General features: G+C 42.0%; 1 long non-coding RNA gene across 1 annotated transcript in view; it reads left to right on the top strand.

Moving 5' to 3' along the window:
• Window positions 1-17,737, top strand: part of LOC121393594 — a 57,942-nt gene that overhangs the window by 14,544 nt on the left and 25,661 nt on the right. Inside the window, exons 2-3 of the long non-coding RNA XR_005961174.1 lie at window positions 4,332-4,535; window positions 11,862-11,987. This is a non-coding gene — a long non-coding RNA (uncharacterized LOC121393594). The remainder of the gene's footprint in view (window positions 1-4,331; window positions 4,536-11,861; window positions 11,988-17,737) is intronic.

Below are 17,737 nucleotides of genomic sequence, written 5' to 3'. Positions count from 1 at the left end.
CCATGTAATGCATAGTTTAGGTTAGCTGCTGCTTAGAGCAAGCCTATATCAGAACCTAGCAGCCACCCAGCCCAGTGATCTAAATCCATTAGGGCTACTCATTCCAGGTGAGCAATAGCTAGAACATATACTGCAGAGCAAACTTGTAGCACACAGATACAATCCCAGCAACATGTAATACATAGTTTATATTAGCTGCTGTTTAGGGCAATCCTATATCAGGCCCCAGCAGCTCACCAGGTCTGCGCTCTCCATCCATTAGGCCTATTTGTTCCAGATGAGCAATAGCCAGAGCATATACTGCAGAACAATATAGGAGCACAGAGATATAATCACAGTAACATGTAATACATAGTTTAGATTAGCTGCCGCTTAGAGCAAGTATATATCAGGGCCTGGCAGCCACCCAGCCCAGTGATCTATATTCAACAGGGCTACTGATGTCATGTCTGCAAATGGCCTGAACTCAGCACCCTGTGTGTCAGTATACACTACATGTCAGCATAAGAGCATGCTAGCCCATTTATCTATTTGTATTAGGGCTACTGATTTCAGGTAGACTTTAGGACACTGCACAACAGCATATGGACACGCTCCTTACCTGCTGCTTATTATACAAGGCTGGAAGCAGACCCCTTAATGCCACATATTTCAGGACACTCTCTACATCCATTAGGAGGTTCATTGTTAACAGTAAGAACAGGCCTCACAAGTTTACTGACAACAGCAGAACTTACCTGAGGCTTCAGAAGCAGCGTTCTAGTCTGCTGAGTTTACACTTGCTATAGCTGGCAGTTGCACAGGAATCACTTGATTCTACTCAGCTGCTGTCAGCACAGAGGAATCATCTGATTTGTCTGCATAAGCAGGTAACCCAAAGCAACTGCTGAGGTTATACGGAGGCAAAATGGATAATTAGTGCTGGTGCCTCCTGCAAGGGCCAATGTTTGCTGTTATTTTGGCTGAAGCCTATAGAGCAACTTTTGTTTTTGTTTTGATTTTTTTATTGTGACTACGTCCACCTTAGGAAAGACTGTTGAGGGAGGCAGCTGGCCATAAACCTGACCCCATTAAAACTTACAAAAGTAACAGGAGGCAGTAAGGTTCAGGCCCCTAACTAATAATGCGTAAACTAACTGCCGCCTCCTTCGCCCATCCGTAAACAATGGGGTGCAGGGGCCACATACACCACTGCCACCGGACGCCATCTGGGCAGGTCAGGAGGGCACACGGATGGGGGGACAAGAACCTGCCACCAAATCCTCTGACAGCAATACAGGAAGGCAACTGGAACACAAGCAGACAAGGAGTAGCAAACATTACACACCAGGGCAGGTCCGGACTGAGAATTAAAATAGGCCCTGGTATTTCAGGTACACAGAGGCCCAATCAGCCCACATAGAGGCCCAAACAGCCCCCATCAGCCCACTAAATAGTGACTTTCTATGGGACCTTATAGCAGTCCCTCTGGCATTTGCCAGAACCCACAGATTGTCAGTCTAGGCCTGCACCAGGGCATTACCTGATCTGGAAGCTGAAGCTCAGTAGACTCCAGATATGAGGTAATGTGCTGGGGAAGAAATGGACCCGTGGACCAAAACCCCTGTTCCTTGGATGCCTTTTGGGCAGGCCTAATGCTTTCCCAAGGTTAAAAAGAAAATTTTGCTTCCAATGGGAACAAAAGCCAAAAGCAAAAGAGAAGGAAAAAGAAAAGACTCTGGTACGTGGGTGTGGTTGGCCTTTTAAAGGCTTGGGGAGGGTCCTTCTAATGGGAGCAGGGGCTATCCCCATGAGTACTGACATGTAGTTCGTCCAGGGAAAACACATTTTCAATGTAAGCACTGGCTCGTGGTAAACATTGCTGTGTAATGATGCTAAATAGTAAAAAAAAGAACCCAGAAATGGCAAAGAAATCGCCTTCGAGCAAACACGTCTACATCTTACAGAAATTAATTCTAACGTCCCATTTCAGTAAATAGTTAGAAGAGCTAATGGCCTGTGGGCAATAGACTTGGCTATAGCAATAACTGACAGTTGGTAGCACAGGAGAGCGTGATGCTGCTCATGGGAGCACATAATAACAATAATTCTGGATAATGTGGTGTGGGGCTTATAAGGTCCCTTGTAGTGGACTCTCTAGCCAAACCCAAAAATGGGCAACTCATTAATAAGGGGACGGAAGAAGGTGCCAGTTGGGAAAATAGATTTTGCTACGTGTGATTTATTTCTGTTGCACAGGAAGTGATTTCCTAATAGAAATAAATAAGGGGAACGGAGAGTGAGCCGCCCCACAGGACACCAGTGCAACATTAGACCTTCCCAGAGGACAACAGGGAATCTCTTGGGATTGGAGGAGAGAAGGTTTTATTTGCAGGTATATTTTGGGCTTTTTATCATGCTCATGAATCTATACACCTATAGTGTCTGCTGTGACTAGGGTTGCCATCTGGCCTGGCCGATAAAAATGACAGTTAATCCCAATGTTATTAATACAGTATATAGGAATGTCCGTTTTTTTGTTCCAAAAAAGGTGGCAACCTTAATTGTGACTGACGGCATCACATATTGCTTTTTACTTTCCTCCCCCGGGGCTTGGGCTCAATACTTCAGCATTTCTAATACAGGTATGGTGTCCGTTATCCTGAAACCCGTTATCCAGAAATCTTCAAATTATGGAAAGGCCGTCTCCCATAGACTCCGGTTTATACAAATAATACAAATTTTTAAAAATGTTTTATTTTTCTGTGTAATAATAAAACAGTAGGTTGTACTTGATCCCAACTAAGATATAATTAATCCTTATTGGAGACAAAACCAGCCTATTGGGTTTATTAAATACTTACATGATTTTCTAGTAGACTTAAGGTATGAAGATCTAAATCATGGAAAGATACATTATCCGGAAAGCCCCAAGTCCAAAGCATTCTGGATAAAAGGTCCCATACCTGTACATGGCAATATCTGGTTAAGGAATGAAAAACATAACAGCAAATGCTAAAATAAAATTGGTGACTGTATGTGTTTTAGGCAGGAGACATTTAGCTTGTGTTATTGCATTATGTTATTCCTGCAGCACTCGCTGGGGAAATCCACCAGGGACCGTAAGCAAAAAACCTACACTCTCGCATCACTTTCACAACCCGCAGCAGTGCGTATGGAAGTGACAGAAATAGCACAATATCTTCCCCTGACAACAAGACGTCGGCTCCTGATATTTGATGTGGAAACAGCACAGATTCTTTATATTTGCCATCTGAGTAGTTCTTAGAATTTAAAGGAGAACTAAACCCTAAAGATGTGCATGACTAGAAATGCCGCATTTTATATACTGAACTTATTGAACCAGCCTAAAGGTTCAGAATCTCTATAACAGTAACGATATAGGCCTTCAAAGTTGTGCATAGGGAGTCACCATCTTAGGTTTTGTTAGGAGTGTCAGTGACACTGCACATGCTCAGTGGGCTCTGGGTGGCTGTTGGAAAACTAAGCTTAGGGGTTGTGGAAAACCATCAAGCAGAAAGTGGGGTTACATCTGGAATATAAGATCATGCTACAAGGCTGAATATGAATCCATTCTGATGCAGACTGCACTGTTTCTATCCTGCCATGTACCAGTAATCTGAATTACTTATCAGCCTTGTATTGTGACATTTTATTGTCTGTATGCAGTATATTGGGAGTGGGTCCCTGAGTTCAGGTAAGTGACAGCATCACAGAGAATATGCAGTGAATCGACAGAATAGAAGACGGGGAGCTACTGGGGGCTGAGGTTGTAGTTGATAAAGGTGCAGAAGTTCAGAATATATTGTACCACGTTTCTGCTCTACTTCTTTGGTTAAGCTTTAGTTTTCCTTTAAAGTGAAGCTGACAGTTAATTGAGATTGGGGATATGCCTTTTCCATACTGGCACAGTGTCCCCATCTTGTAGGTATTCCTTGTGAAGGCTTGGGTTGGTTTGGGAGCATGCACTCACCCCAAGATCCACAAAAAGAATACCTGGGAGCAGAGAAAAGATGCCAGTTCTTCCCAATCAAGTACCCTGAGTCCCATTGACCCGGAGTAGGAGGTTAGAATTTGGTTCCCAACAAATGGTGAGATACGATTGGTTTAATATTTCCAGGGAGGTGTTTTGCTGTGCCTGGAGGATTATTTACACGTGGACTATAGAAAAAGGCAAGAGGTCCTCTGCATTCACCTATTATTATTATTATCATATTATTACAGTATATGACGCTATGTACCATGTAAACCTGTATAAATGAATTTAGGATCAGAGCTTAGATATATTGAGTGCCATAAATATAACATATTTGTCTCTCCTTATTTGTTAGGAAAATGGAAGGAAAGGGATCTGGGTCAAGTCAACTGTCCGGGTCCATCATCTCTGTGGGACCTTCATGTGTCCTGGATCTGTCCTGTACCCATGATATAACAGACAAGATAATACAACAGGAGACCCCTTGTGAATCGCAGCAATGCAGCCTGAGCCCACTTGTACCCCCCCAACTCATGTCTAACTTTCATGGGAAATGCAGGTGAGAAATGCATGTGAGATACTTGTGATTCTTTATTGTCTGGCAACTCCTTCATTCAATCCTATTACTTATTGTGGTTTAGACAATAATTGCTTTGGTCAGGCCCTTCACTCTTCATTACTTTGTTCACGTGACACCAACTTTATTTGTGTTTATTTTAAATAACATCATCACTCACTGTTTCACTGTGGCAACAATTGTAATTCCACTTACTGGTAATTAATTGTATGACGGGGGCTTTGCCTCTGCACTTATAACACTGCTAAAGCAGCACATTCTAATGGCCCACAGGCGTTTAATAACACAGACGAGGTTTGTTTGTCATTATAGAGACGAGACATTGTGTTACGTCACAAAAGGTATCGTTATTGTTAGAGCTTGAAATCTCACACAGCTTTTTATTGCTTGAAACCCAAGCGTTGGCTCTCCGTTTGTTTATTTTTATACAGGTATGGGATCCGTTATCCAGAAACCAAATTAGGAAAGGCTGTAGACTCAACTTCAAACAAATAATTCATAATTTTAAAAACAATTTCCTTTTTCTGTGTAATAATAAAACAGTAACTTGTACTTGATCCCAACTAAGATATAATTAATCCTTATTGGAGGCAAAACCAGTCTATTGGGTTTATTCAATGTTTAAAAGATTTTTTCATAGACTTCAGGTATGAAGACCCAAATTATGGAAAGACCCCTCATCCAGAAACCCCTGGATCCCAAGCATTCTGGAAAACAGATCCCATACATGTACTGCTTCTGCAGTGGGAATAAATAATGCCGCTCAGGGACCACATGATCTAAAGATTATATTTAAATCTTCAGGTAGAGTCCTGCACTGGGTCAGGTATCTGTAAAATACCAAAGTGGTCAGGTTTTGGGCAAAATGTCCCCGATTCCCTGGCCATGAGGGCAGTCCACGGGATAACCAGTCTAAGTACCCAGCTAAGGTGCGGGAAACTGATCCCTCCCAACCACCCTTGTTTTGAAATGGATTGGAAAGTCCTCTTTTGATTGGTCTACTTTGACCAATATGGAAATGAAAATGATATGATAGCTTTATGGATGTCTCTAGTGTTTGTCTCTCCCTATACTGTTATATTTACACGTGAAAGCTCTAATAATGGAAGAGGAATGAAAAGTCTACTATGACAAGCTTATTTTGACATGGATTGGAAAGTTGTCTTTTGATTGGTCTTCTTTGACAAATATGTAAATGAAGATGATTTCATATCTCGAGGGATGTCTCCCGGGTTTGTCTCTCCATAAACTGTTTCATGTACATTTGAAAGCTCTAATAGTGAAAGGGGGTTGAAAGGTTGTCTTTGGCAGACTTAGTTTGACATGGGTTCTATTTTTGATTGGTTTACTTTGACCAATATGAAAATGAAGATGATTTGATAGCTCTAGGGATGGAAGGGGTGTCTCTCCCTGTACTGCAAAGTGTACTGAAAAAGATTTTTGTGGAAGATAGACCACTAACGGTACGTGCACCTACTTTTATTAAAATTGGGTGCACTTCTGGTTTCATGTGTTCTGTGAAAAATAAAGGAACATTTAACTTTGCAATCATTTATTTAACAAACAATGTTTAGATATTTTATTTTGTGTGGAAAATGTAAGTGCACTCTTGACTCTATTACCTGGTGTTGCCCTTTATTTGTTCTGTCTGTTTCTAATGGTAGACATATACACTGTGGCATCTGTAGTGGTAGAGGTTCCTGTAGATCCCATGATGAAATTCTGGGGCCTTTAGAGACTTCTTTCAGCATTGTTCATTCTGCTCTTGGGCAGAACTTGCAGGAACGGCCAAGCCTGGACATGTTGGTGGTTATTTGAAATCTTCATCTGTAGATGATCTTCTGGAAAGTAGAATGATTTGTACCCAATTGTTTGTTGATCCTTTTAAACCCCTTTTCAAACTTAAAGGCCTCAGGGAGCTCCTCTAGGCATGATGATACCACCCGCTTCAACATCAGGAGCAAACGGATCTCTGTAACGCCATTCTCAGGTAATTTCCATTCTGCCGTCTTGTAGAGAACGATGACATAAAATCTCTTTATATCTTCCTGTGGAAGAACTAAAGCCATTGTATATGACACAGAGTATTATTATTGTTGTATTATCTGCTGTGTTGAATGGCTTATTTATATGAAGTCTAGTGGTGTTTCTGAAGCAAACATCATTTTTTACCAGTGTAGAATAAGAGAAAATTACATTTAAAGGAGAAGGAAACCCCCTAGGTGCAAAAATCCCCCCCTCCCCTGTGTTGCCCCTCCCTCCTCCCCCCTGACCTACCTGTCCCCCGGGCAAATGCCTCTAACTTTTGATTCACCCCTCTGCGCAGGTCCTGTCCACAGAGTTCACAGGCGCCATCTTCTCCCGAGCGTTCTTCTTCCTGCTTTGACTGGTGTTTTTGGCGCATGCGCAGTTGAAGAATTTACCTGTACGGATCTACTGCACATGCGGCGAAAGTCACGCAGTCACGGCTTTCGGCACATGCGCAGTAGATCCGTACAGGTAAATTCTCCTACTGTGCATGCGCCAGAAGATACAAATTAATGGCGCCTGTGCACAGAAAACCCTTTGTTTTGCTTTACTTTGAATTGAATAATCATCATATTATATAGTTTACCTTCTTTTTAATAAATCTCTGCTATTATGAACTTGTGTCTTGTCCCCACTCTCTATATCGCGAGAATGGCTGGAACCACTTACCTTTATAGTGAACAGGAATAAGTCTGTCTAAGGCAGATGGGAGACGTGAACCAATTCTCTTGCAGTACTTAAGGTTTTAAACTTGCACTTATATATATATGAAAATTAATGCAAGACTGCAATTTTTTTTATTTGTACTAATTTTAGGCACAGCTCCAAGCAATAAAGCTCATATAAAGTGCATTTAGTTTCCTTGTGTATTATCATCTTCATTTATCTTTCTAACACTCTGTACAGTACAGTAGCATTTGACTTTGCCTCAAAAAGATATTGCACATTATATAATATAGAAACAGATGTTGGTTTCAGTAGCTTCTAGAGTAGCCTAAAATGAGTGGGGAAATCACGCTAAATACGTTTACAGTATTTTTCTAGCCTAAATACTTATCTGTCCTAGGTCATGTAATAGTCATTTAAATTTATTAGGATGCAGTAACACTGAATGACTTTGTTGCTGGAGCAAGTCATAAGCAAGATCAAGGACCCCTGGGCATAATATACATAACCAAAAGTCACGAGTGATTAAACTCTTAAAGGAGAACTGAACCCTAACAATTAATATTCCTGGAAATTTACATTTTATACATTGAGAAGCTAAGCTTTAGTGGTCGTCACAGATCAGCAAGCAGAAAATGAACTGAATAATAAATTATAATGCAAACTGCACAGGTTTCAGTAATGGGAACCTGAATTTATTACCAATCGGTCTTGTTCTGTGACATGTACTGTATATTACATATATACAGTATAATAGTAGGTCATCCCTAAACTCAGGTAACGGACAGCTGCACAGAGGATGTGCTATAAACTGGAAAGAAGATGGGGAGCTACGAGGCACAGATTGTCCCTGTTAAAGGGCTGTGGTTGGGAAGACTGCAAACATTAAATACATTTACAACGGTTTTTCATACTTTGGGTTTCATTTACTGGTTCCACCAGTAGTGAGATAATGGCTGCTTCCAGTTGATACATATAAAATAATATAAACTTTCCATTTTAAAGTTCCTCAGTACATTTGTATGCTGGCTTTTATTAGTCATCGTGGCCTCAGTGGACATTGTGGAAATGTATTTTGAATTACTTGGTTGAGAAGACTACTCCTATAACCTGCCTTGAGACAACAATTCTGAACAATATCCTAGTTAAAATAGTACCACTATACTGTATATACTGGAGTTTTCCTATAATTTTAGTATTACTACTAATTTTAGAAGACCTTGGGGCACATTTACTTAGCTCGAGTGAAGGATTAGAAGGAAAAATACTTTGAATTTCGAAGTATTTTTTTGGCTACTTCGACCATCGAATTGGCTACTTCCACCTTCGACTATGACTTCGAATCGAACAATTCAAACTAAAAAACGTTCCACTATTCGACCATTGATAGTCGAAGTACTGTCTCTTTAAAAAAAACTTCGACCACCTACTTCGCCACCTAAAACCTACTGAGCACCAATGTTAGCCTATGGGGAAGGTCCCCATAGGCTTTCTAGGCAATTTGTGATCGAAGGAAAATCGTTCGATCGATGGATTAATTCGATCGAACGAATTGCGGTAAATCCTTCGACTTCGATATTCGAAGTCGAAGGATTTAACTTCGATGGTTGAATATCGACGGTTAATTAACGATATTAGACCCATAGTAAATGTGCCCCATAGTGTCCAATAAAGATTCTTATATCTTAGGATCAAATAGAAAACACTGAGACACAGAGAAAAATTAAATCACTTTTTAAAAATTTTTTATTATTTGATAAAAATGGAGTCTATGTGAGATGGCCTTTCAGTTATTCAGAGCTTTCTAGATAACGGGCTTCAAGATAACAGATCCCATGCCTGTAATAGAATTGTCTGATCCAGAGACCTTCCAAGAAGAACAAGGACCATTTGAACATCTACAGAGATAGGAACAAGCATGAAAAACAAGAATTGCTTTCCAGAAGATCTGTGAGATGAAACAGAATTTCCAGCCTGAAGTTGACTTGCTGAATGATGTCAATGGGAAATTATGATTGATGAAACCAAGATCAAGCAAAGATGAAAGGAATACACAGAATACCTCTACAGGAAAGGGACATTAACCAAGATACTTTTGATGATGCATTTTACATGAAAGAACCTTCAGTCACATTGGCCCTGAGGCCCTGGATACCAAAAATATCAAGACAGCAGGAATCAATAGCATTGCAATGGAACTATTCCAATCAACTATATTAGAAGCAATCCAAGTGCAATGTTGACATGTCTGGAAAACAACTCGTTGGTCAACAGATTGGAAGAGTTTGGTTCTATGCCATTACAAAAAGCTCAGAAATACAAAAAGGAGCTTTAGTGTCTAAGCTAAGCCTTCTGTTGTGTCAACCATGTAAAATTATAGAATCCTCTTAAAGGACAAGGAAAGGGTACTAAAGAGCTAAAGCACCGCCCAAAAGGCATCTAAGGTACAATTTGGGCTGAATACTTGCTGACCTGTTTACTCCTGAGACTATAATAGGGTGACATTGTGGAGAGGTAGATCACAATTTTGGGTGTTTAAACTCCACAATCATGAATGCCCTGCTTATGTATATTGAGCTGTTGTTCCACTGCCTAGCTTAACATGTTGGAAAGCTCATCTACATTTTCTTCCTATAACCTTATAGCATCCCATAGACCAGGGGTCCCCAACCTTTTGTACCCGTGAGCCACATTCAAATCTAAAAAGTATTGGGGAGCAACACAAACATGAAAAAAGTTCCTGGGGGTGCCAAATAAGGGCTTTGATTGGCTACCTGGCAGCACCTTTGTGAGCTGGAACATCACAGGAGACTCTGTTTGGCAGTACACCTGCTTTTAATCTAACTAAAACTTACTTCCAAGCCTGGAATTCAAAAATAAACTCCTGCTTTGAGGAGACTGGGAGCAACAGTCAAGGGGTTGGAGAGCAACATGTTAGTCACAATCCACTGGTTGGGGATCCCTGCCATAAACAATCCAACTGGCAGTGCTTTTATTGTGCTCTTACAGTGTGGGATTTACTGCTCTACTCACAGCTTGGGACAAGGGACAGAATTAGGTCAATCACTTGAGAGAAGATCAGTTCAGTCCTTTTTACCCAGAGCCTCTGCCCATAGCCAACATGAAGACGTGAAATAAACTGCTTTTTAGTGATGGGCAATTTGTCCCATTGTGCTTCCCCTGGAATTCATGAATTTTGACGCTGTGACAATTTGCCGCAAATTCGCGCCTGGCGAATAAATTCACCCATCACTACTGCTTTTATGCTCTGATATTGATTTTTCATTCTAATGTGTTTGCCACATTAATATGCTCAAAGAACATTGACATAAATGTGGGGGATTTGGAATAGACCCTAGCATGTAAAGCAGCCATCTGGGACATTCACCTTCTGACTGCCAAGCATGTGTGGGATATCTTTTTGGCAATGTCGCTTGGAAGGCTCAGCATATACTGTTGGCTCGGTTGTATCTGGGTTCCTTGCTGCTGTTCTACTTTTAGAACAAAAAAGTCATGTTTTGAAGGAATAAAGGAGTAGATGTAACAAGCATAGACACAACATTCAAAATGTGACCTCCACTTAGCTCCACAAAAATATAGCTTTCCATAAAGGATGAGTCTTAAGGTGGCCATAGACGCAAAGATCCGCTAAAACGAGCGGATCTTTCCCCGATATGCCACAAACAGGCATGGCTATATTGGGGGTAATTTGAATGTTCCAATCGACCAAAAATTTCGGCAATCTCCACACACGGTCCGAAAATCGTATGAATCCTCGATTCGGGATCTTTGCGTCTATGGCCACCATTAGCCCGTTTACTTTCTTTAGTAATAAAGATAAAAAGTTCTACCTGTACAGAATCTGAATGAGAAAAAAAAAATTGTGGATGATCTACAGAAACTGCACGGAGAGAACATGGGAGACTGAATAATCAGCTTACTACATGAAATCAGTCAGGACATGGACCTCTCTTCCATAGTAGACCCTTTACAGCTTTATCAGATCCTTTGGATAACGAATGCACAAACCAAACACTTTTGGTGTCTGAAGAAACAGATTCAACTCTTATTTCTAACAGTTTGTCTTTGACTGTTGGAAGAGGGAGCAAAGCATAAGACCATGAGGTTCAATATCATACGGCTTGTTTATAATAATTCTGGAATTGGTCAAATGAAGCGGCGGCTTGGCAGAACATGGTACCGTTTGATACCACAAGGGAAGGAATTTGGAGTTGAACCAGTTTGAGATTTATCATGTGATCATCTGAAGACCCCCCATAAACCAGACTGTTCAAATGAAAATTGGATAAGTGTCAGCTTTAACCTCTAGTCTTTCATGGAGACCTCAGTCACACAACATAGTTCCAACCTAAATCTAAAGGAAATGATTTCACAACTGAGAATCAGAAAGAAAATCCTGCCTTTTAGTCCAACACTTACTTTATTTCTACTCTTTAGAGATTATCAAAGAAGAAACATTTATTTGAAAGCGAGAATTTGCATAATTTAAGCATTAATTCTGTCTCTGGGGCAACTTCAAAGACAGACCGTTCTTTTTCAGCAGAATTCCTTTTCCATATCATTTGCAAACATTCTGATTTCTGATTTCTGCAGCTGGAAACTGAGTAAATCTCTGCGGCTGAAGATCTAACTAGAGAATGCAGCGTGCCAATGATTCCAGATACTGCAGCTCTCAACATGTACAACAATGCTGTCAAACTATAACAACACGCCAGAAAGGTAAGAAGAGGATCCGCATACAGTTTGATTAAAGATGCTAAGGGAGTGGATCATTTGTTTTATTAAATGGGTTGTTCACCTTTAAATTAACTAGTTAGAGGAATATGGCAAATAAATCAAAAACTATAAAGAATAATTAATGAAGACCAATTGAAAAGTTGCTTAGAATCGGCCATTCTGTAACATACTAAAAGTTAACTTAAAGGTGAACCACTCCTTTAAGGAATAGTTGACAAAATGTAACAAGTTGTATCTTTTACTCACCACAAGCCACAAGGTGCTCTGCACTGAGCCCACCACTAGGGTCAATAATGGTTGACAAAATACCATATGGATGATAAATCCTTATGGTACTTTATAACAATATAAAGAATGTTCCTTTGGTCTAGGTAACCTATAAACTCTATGCAGCTTTATACAAGAGTGGGTTAAAGGGGTTGTTCACCTTTAAATTAACTGTAAGCAGTTCTCCAGTTTGCAGTTTCAGCCATCTGGTTGCTAGGGTCCTAATTACCCTAGTAACCAGGCATTACTCTGAATAGAAGAATATGAATAGGAGAGGCCTGAATAGAAAGATGAGGAATAAAAAGTAACAATAACAATACATTTGTAGCCTTACAGAGCGTTTATTTTTTAGATGGGAGTCAGAAGAAGGTAAATAATTTAAAAAAAACTATAAAAAAAATAAAAATAATGAAGACCAATTGAAAAGTTACTTTGAATTAGCCAGTCTATAACATACTAAAAGTTAACTGAAAGGTAATTACCCAAGCCGGGTACTGTAGCCTGCAGTGTTTTATCAGATGACAGTTTTTGGATGCTGCATGTATAGAAAAGACCAAAGTTAGGAAAGCCGTGACAGTCAGTTTTGTGGCCCTGGGGCGTAACCATTCAAGGAGCTGCATAGGGCTAATTACTTGAATTTGATGGCCGGTGACATTAGACTGAAACTTTTTTGAGCAATGGACACCTACTTGTACAGGATTAGTGTGGGGAGGCAAATACAACCAGTTATTTAAGTCATTTGTTTGTGGTGATGGTGAGAACTTGAGCCTGGGAGATAAGAAAATATGTTTCCAACTGCCTGGTATTCTGAGACTCCTTAAACTCTTAATCAGACTTACTTGGTCTCCTGACAGCTCTTCGGCCATGTTTGGGCTTAATAAGCAGGAATGCTGATGCTTAGGAAGTGATTGAAGTAGTTCTAAGGACTTTACTCCAAGCAAAAGCAACCTATTTATTTGGCATTTAAAGGAGAACTAAACCCCCCATACCAAAAGCCTCCCTTAACTGCCTGCCATTGCCCCCCTCACTGTGTAATCTTTGTGATGAGACTGGAGCTCCTACTGCGCATTCGCCTCCACGCCGGTCTCATTCCGAAGAGAAGAAGAAGAACTCCCATGCCTGAATCTGCACCGAGGGCTAAAGTAAAACGTTAGGGTTATTTGCCCGGGGTAACACTTAGGCTGAGGGGAGGAGGGAGGGGGTCTATGTAGGGTAGAGGTGTATGGTTTTTTTTTTAACTTTAGGGTCAAATTCTCCTTTAATGCAGAGACAAAGCCTGTGGGAGCAGTTGGGCCGAGTCAGGAATGAGCTTCAACTGCACATGTGCAAATCAGCATTGAGCCCCAAAAGAATATGAATCAGTTGAAAATGGTGCCCTAGAGCCCCACTGCTCTGCATTTTAGGGTCAGATTGTTTTGGCTTTTAGTACGAGGGTTTAGTTCTACTTTAAAAAATTCCTTTATCCAAAGATAACTGTCCCAAGGCTTTTCTCAGTAAAAAATTTTTCTTTATTTAAATTAGCATTAAAAATTCAGATACAAACTCACCCCACCAGACGACTAAGCGCCGGAAGGTGCGAAACGCGTAAGGTGGGCCTGGTGGGGTGAGTTTGTATCTGAATTTTTAATGCTAATTTAAATAAAGAAAAATTTTTTACTGAGAAAAGCCTTGGGACAGTTATCTTTGGATAAAGGAATTTTTGAATGCGATTGCCTGAGAACTGGGGCGAGTCCCTTGGACTTAATTAGATAGAGATCAGATGTGGACTCCCAATTGATGTATAACAATTAGTTCTACTTTAAGCAACACAAAGAAAGACAATTGTCAAAAGTGGGTTTGGTAACAAGAAAAGGTCCCTGGCACTGCTGGAGAGCTGAGGCCCCATCTAATGGAGGGAGAGGATTAAATAATTAATAATGTTTATCATGTGGCCCCTCCAGTATAAACGGATTAGGGATTTTCACCCTGTGGCCCTTTAGCTGTTGCCAAACAAAAATCCCTTTAGTTTGGGTTCTGGGATTTGTAGTTCAATAAAAAGATGAAGGGCCCAAGGTTAGACGTAGGTACATACTGACAATATCTCTAATGATTACTCTAAATATTATGGGGCCCAGGAAAAAATGCTCAAGCCTAAAGCTGCTCCTGTTTGAAATGTAGCTTGAGAGTGCATGCAAACAAAGTCCATTCGTGGGGCTAGGTGATAGCTCTATCCAAAACATCCAAACAGCCCACTCTGGTCACGTGGGTAAAGCCAATACTGAAAATGAAGGCGCATGAGTCTGGTGCTAGTTAGGATAGAAAGGTTTGTATTGAACAATTGTGTACAAAATCTTCTTTTATTAAATCTTCTTTAAAAGCACACAGGGGAGTACATGGCTCAACGCGTTTTGTGACCTTTGGCTTCTGATGAAGTGACCGTTGTAGTCACGCAACGTGTTGAGCCATGTACTACTCCCCTGTGTGCTTTTAAAGAAGATTTAATAAAAGAAGATTTTTTACACAATTGTTCGATACAAACCTTTCTATCCTAACTAGCACCAGACTCATGCGCCTTCATTTTCAGTATTACCTGTTTAAAATGTGCATTTGTGAAGCTTTTTTGGAGCCGACATGTGAGAAACAAGAATAGAAATGCAAATAAGTGTGAGATTTAGGTGAGGATCCATCCAATATACGGAGCATATGGTCTGTGAGAGAGAGAACGGCTGCTCACAGTTACTATTTAATATTCATGGAGAAGCTTCTCTCACACGTGTCCACATATGGGGGACGTGGGATTTGGGCCAATTCGGACATTATTTTCCAAACTCTTGAACAAAACTAGTTTCAGGGCCCTTCCAGTGGCCCCTGAGAGTTGGAGATTAAAGGAGAAGGAAAGATTAAATTACTGGGGGTGCCAAAAGTTAACTCCCCCCCCCTGTGATGATATTTAATACCCGGGGTCGGTGAAGCAGAGAAGTACAATGGGCCAGAGTTTTTCTCAGCGAGTAGCACAGAGTGATCCACTTGTAGCGTAAAAATGACACTTTTTTGTTAAATTTGCCTTTTATTATGCGCCTGCATGAAGATGTGGGAAGAGGATCACTCTGTGGGGATCACTGGGACCCCCAGTCTGGTATCAGATAAGTGAAATTAAAGCCAAAAGTAACACCTGCCCTTGATTTCACCTTTCCTCCTCCTTTAAAGGGCCGCACACGGTTGTTTTGCTTTTAACCTGCTCCCTGTTCCTTGTTTTCTGTGGCAGAGGTAAAGAGATCCGTATAAAACATCTCCCGTATTGTGACTGTGTCTCAGCTTTACAGATAAGGAGCTTGTTGTACAGGGGGTCTAACTGGGAAGAATAAGTTATAAAATGTATATATATATATGATATTTGTTCAAATTACAGGTTGGATGCAGAACCAATGGGATTAATATTTATGGAACTCTTGTTGAGCGCAGGTGTATTGCCCCTTAAACAACAAACAACACAATCAGCTGCTTAAATACCTTTATTGTGGGATGTCTGGGAGATTTCCGATCAGCTGCCGTCTTTTTAGCTTTCCCTTTGTCTCGTTTATGTCTCACGTTGTTCCCTGACGCCATTTGGCTGATCCTTTCTGGCTGTTTGCTCAGCGCCCCCTCCCTCTCCTCTTTCCAAACAGATTTCATCTCTATGAGTCCATGGGCACATGTATCACTGAGGGCACATGTATCACTGAGGGCACATGTATCACTGAGGGCACATGTATCACTGAGGGCACATGGATCACTGAGGGCACATGTATCGCTGAGGGCACATGGATCACTGAGGGCACATGGATCACTGAGGGCACATGGATCACTGAGGGCACTTGGATCACTGAGGGCACATGGATCACTGAGGGCACATGTATCACTGAGGGCACATGTATCACTGAGGGCACATGTATCACTGAGGGCACATGTATCACCGAGGGCACATGGATCACCTAGGGCACATGGATCACCTAGGGCACATGGATCACTGAGGGCACATGGATCACTGAGGGCACATGTATCACTGAGGGCACATGTATCACTGAGGGCACATGGATCACTGAGGGCACATGTATCACCGAGGGCACATGGATGACTGAGGGCACATGTATCACTGAGGGCACATGGATGACTGAGGGCACATGTATCACCGAGGGCACATGGATGACTGAGGGCACATGTATCACTGAGGGCACATGGATCTCTGAGGGCACATGGATCACTGAGGGCACATGGATCACTGAGGGCACATGGATCACTGAGGGCACATGGATCACTGAGGGCACATGGATCACTGAGGGCACATGTATCACTGAGGGCACATGTATCACTGAGGGCACATGGATCACTGAGGGCACATGGATCACTAAGGGCACATGGCTCACTGAGGGCACATGGATCACTGAGGGCACATGTATCACCGAGGGCACATGGATGACCGAGGGCACATGTATCACCGAGGGCACATGTATCACTGAGGGCACATGTATCACTGAGGGCACATGGATGACTGAGGGCACATGGATCACTGAGGGCACATGGATCACTGAGGGCACATGGATCACTGAGGGCACATGGATCACTGAGGGCACATGTATCACTGAGGGCACATGTATCACTGAGGGCACATGGATCACTGAGGGCACATGTATCACCGAGGGCACATGGATCACTGAGGGCACATGTATCACTGAGGGCACATGGATCACTGAGGGCACTTGGATCACTGAGGGCACATGGATGACTGAGGGCACATGTATCACCGAGGGCACATGGATCACCGAGGGCACATGGATCACTGAGGGCACATGTATCACTGAGGGCACATGGATCACTGAGGGCACATGTATCACCGAGGGCACATGGATGACTGAGGGCACATGTATCACTGAGGGCACATGGATGACTGAGGGCACATGTATCACCGAGGGCACATGGATGACTGAGGGCACATGTATCACTGAGGGCACATGTATCACTGAGGGCACATGTATCACTGAGGGCACATGGATCTCTGAGGGCACATGGATCACTGAGGGCACATGGATCACTGAGGGCACATGTATCACTGAGGGCACATGGATCACTGAGGGCACATGGATCACTGAGGGCACATGTATCACTGAGGGCACATGTATCACTGAGGGCACATGGATCACTGAGGGCACATGGATCACTAAGGGCACATGGCTCACTGAGGGCACATGGATCACCGAGGGCACATGTATCACCGAGGGCACATGGATGACCGAGGGCACATGTATCACCGAGGGCACATGTATCACTGAGGGCACATGGATGACTGAGGGCACATGGATCACTGAGGGCACATGGATCACTGAGGGCACATGGATCACTGAGGGCACATGGATCACTGAGGGCACATGGATCACTGAGGGCACATGTATCACTGAGGGCACATGGATCTCTGAGGGCACATGGATCACTGAGGGCACATGGATCACTGA

Source organism: Xenopus laevis, chromosome 5L (genome assembly GCF_017654675.1).
Source record: "Xenopus laevis strain J_2021 chromosome 5L, Xenopus_laevis_v10.1, whole genome shotgun sequence".
In the NCBI taxonomy this organism is placed as follows: domain Eukaryota; kingdom Metazoa; phylum Chordata; class Amphibia; order Anura; family Pipidae; genus Xenopus; species Xenopus laevis.
This window is presented reverse-complemented; position numbering and strand designations above follow the sequence as displayed.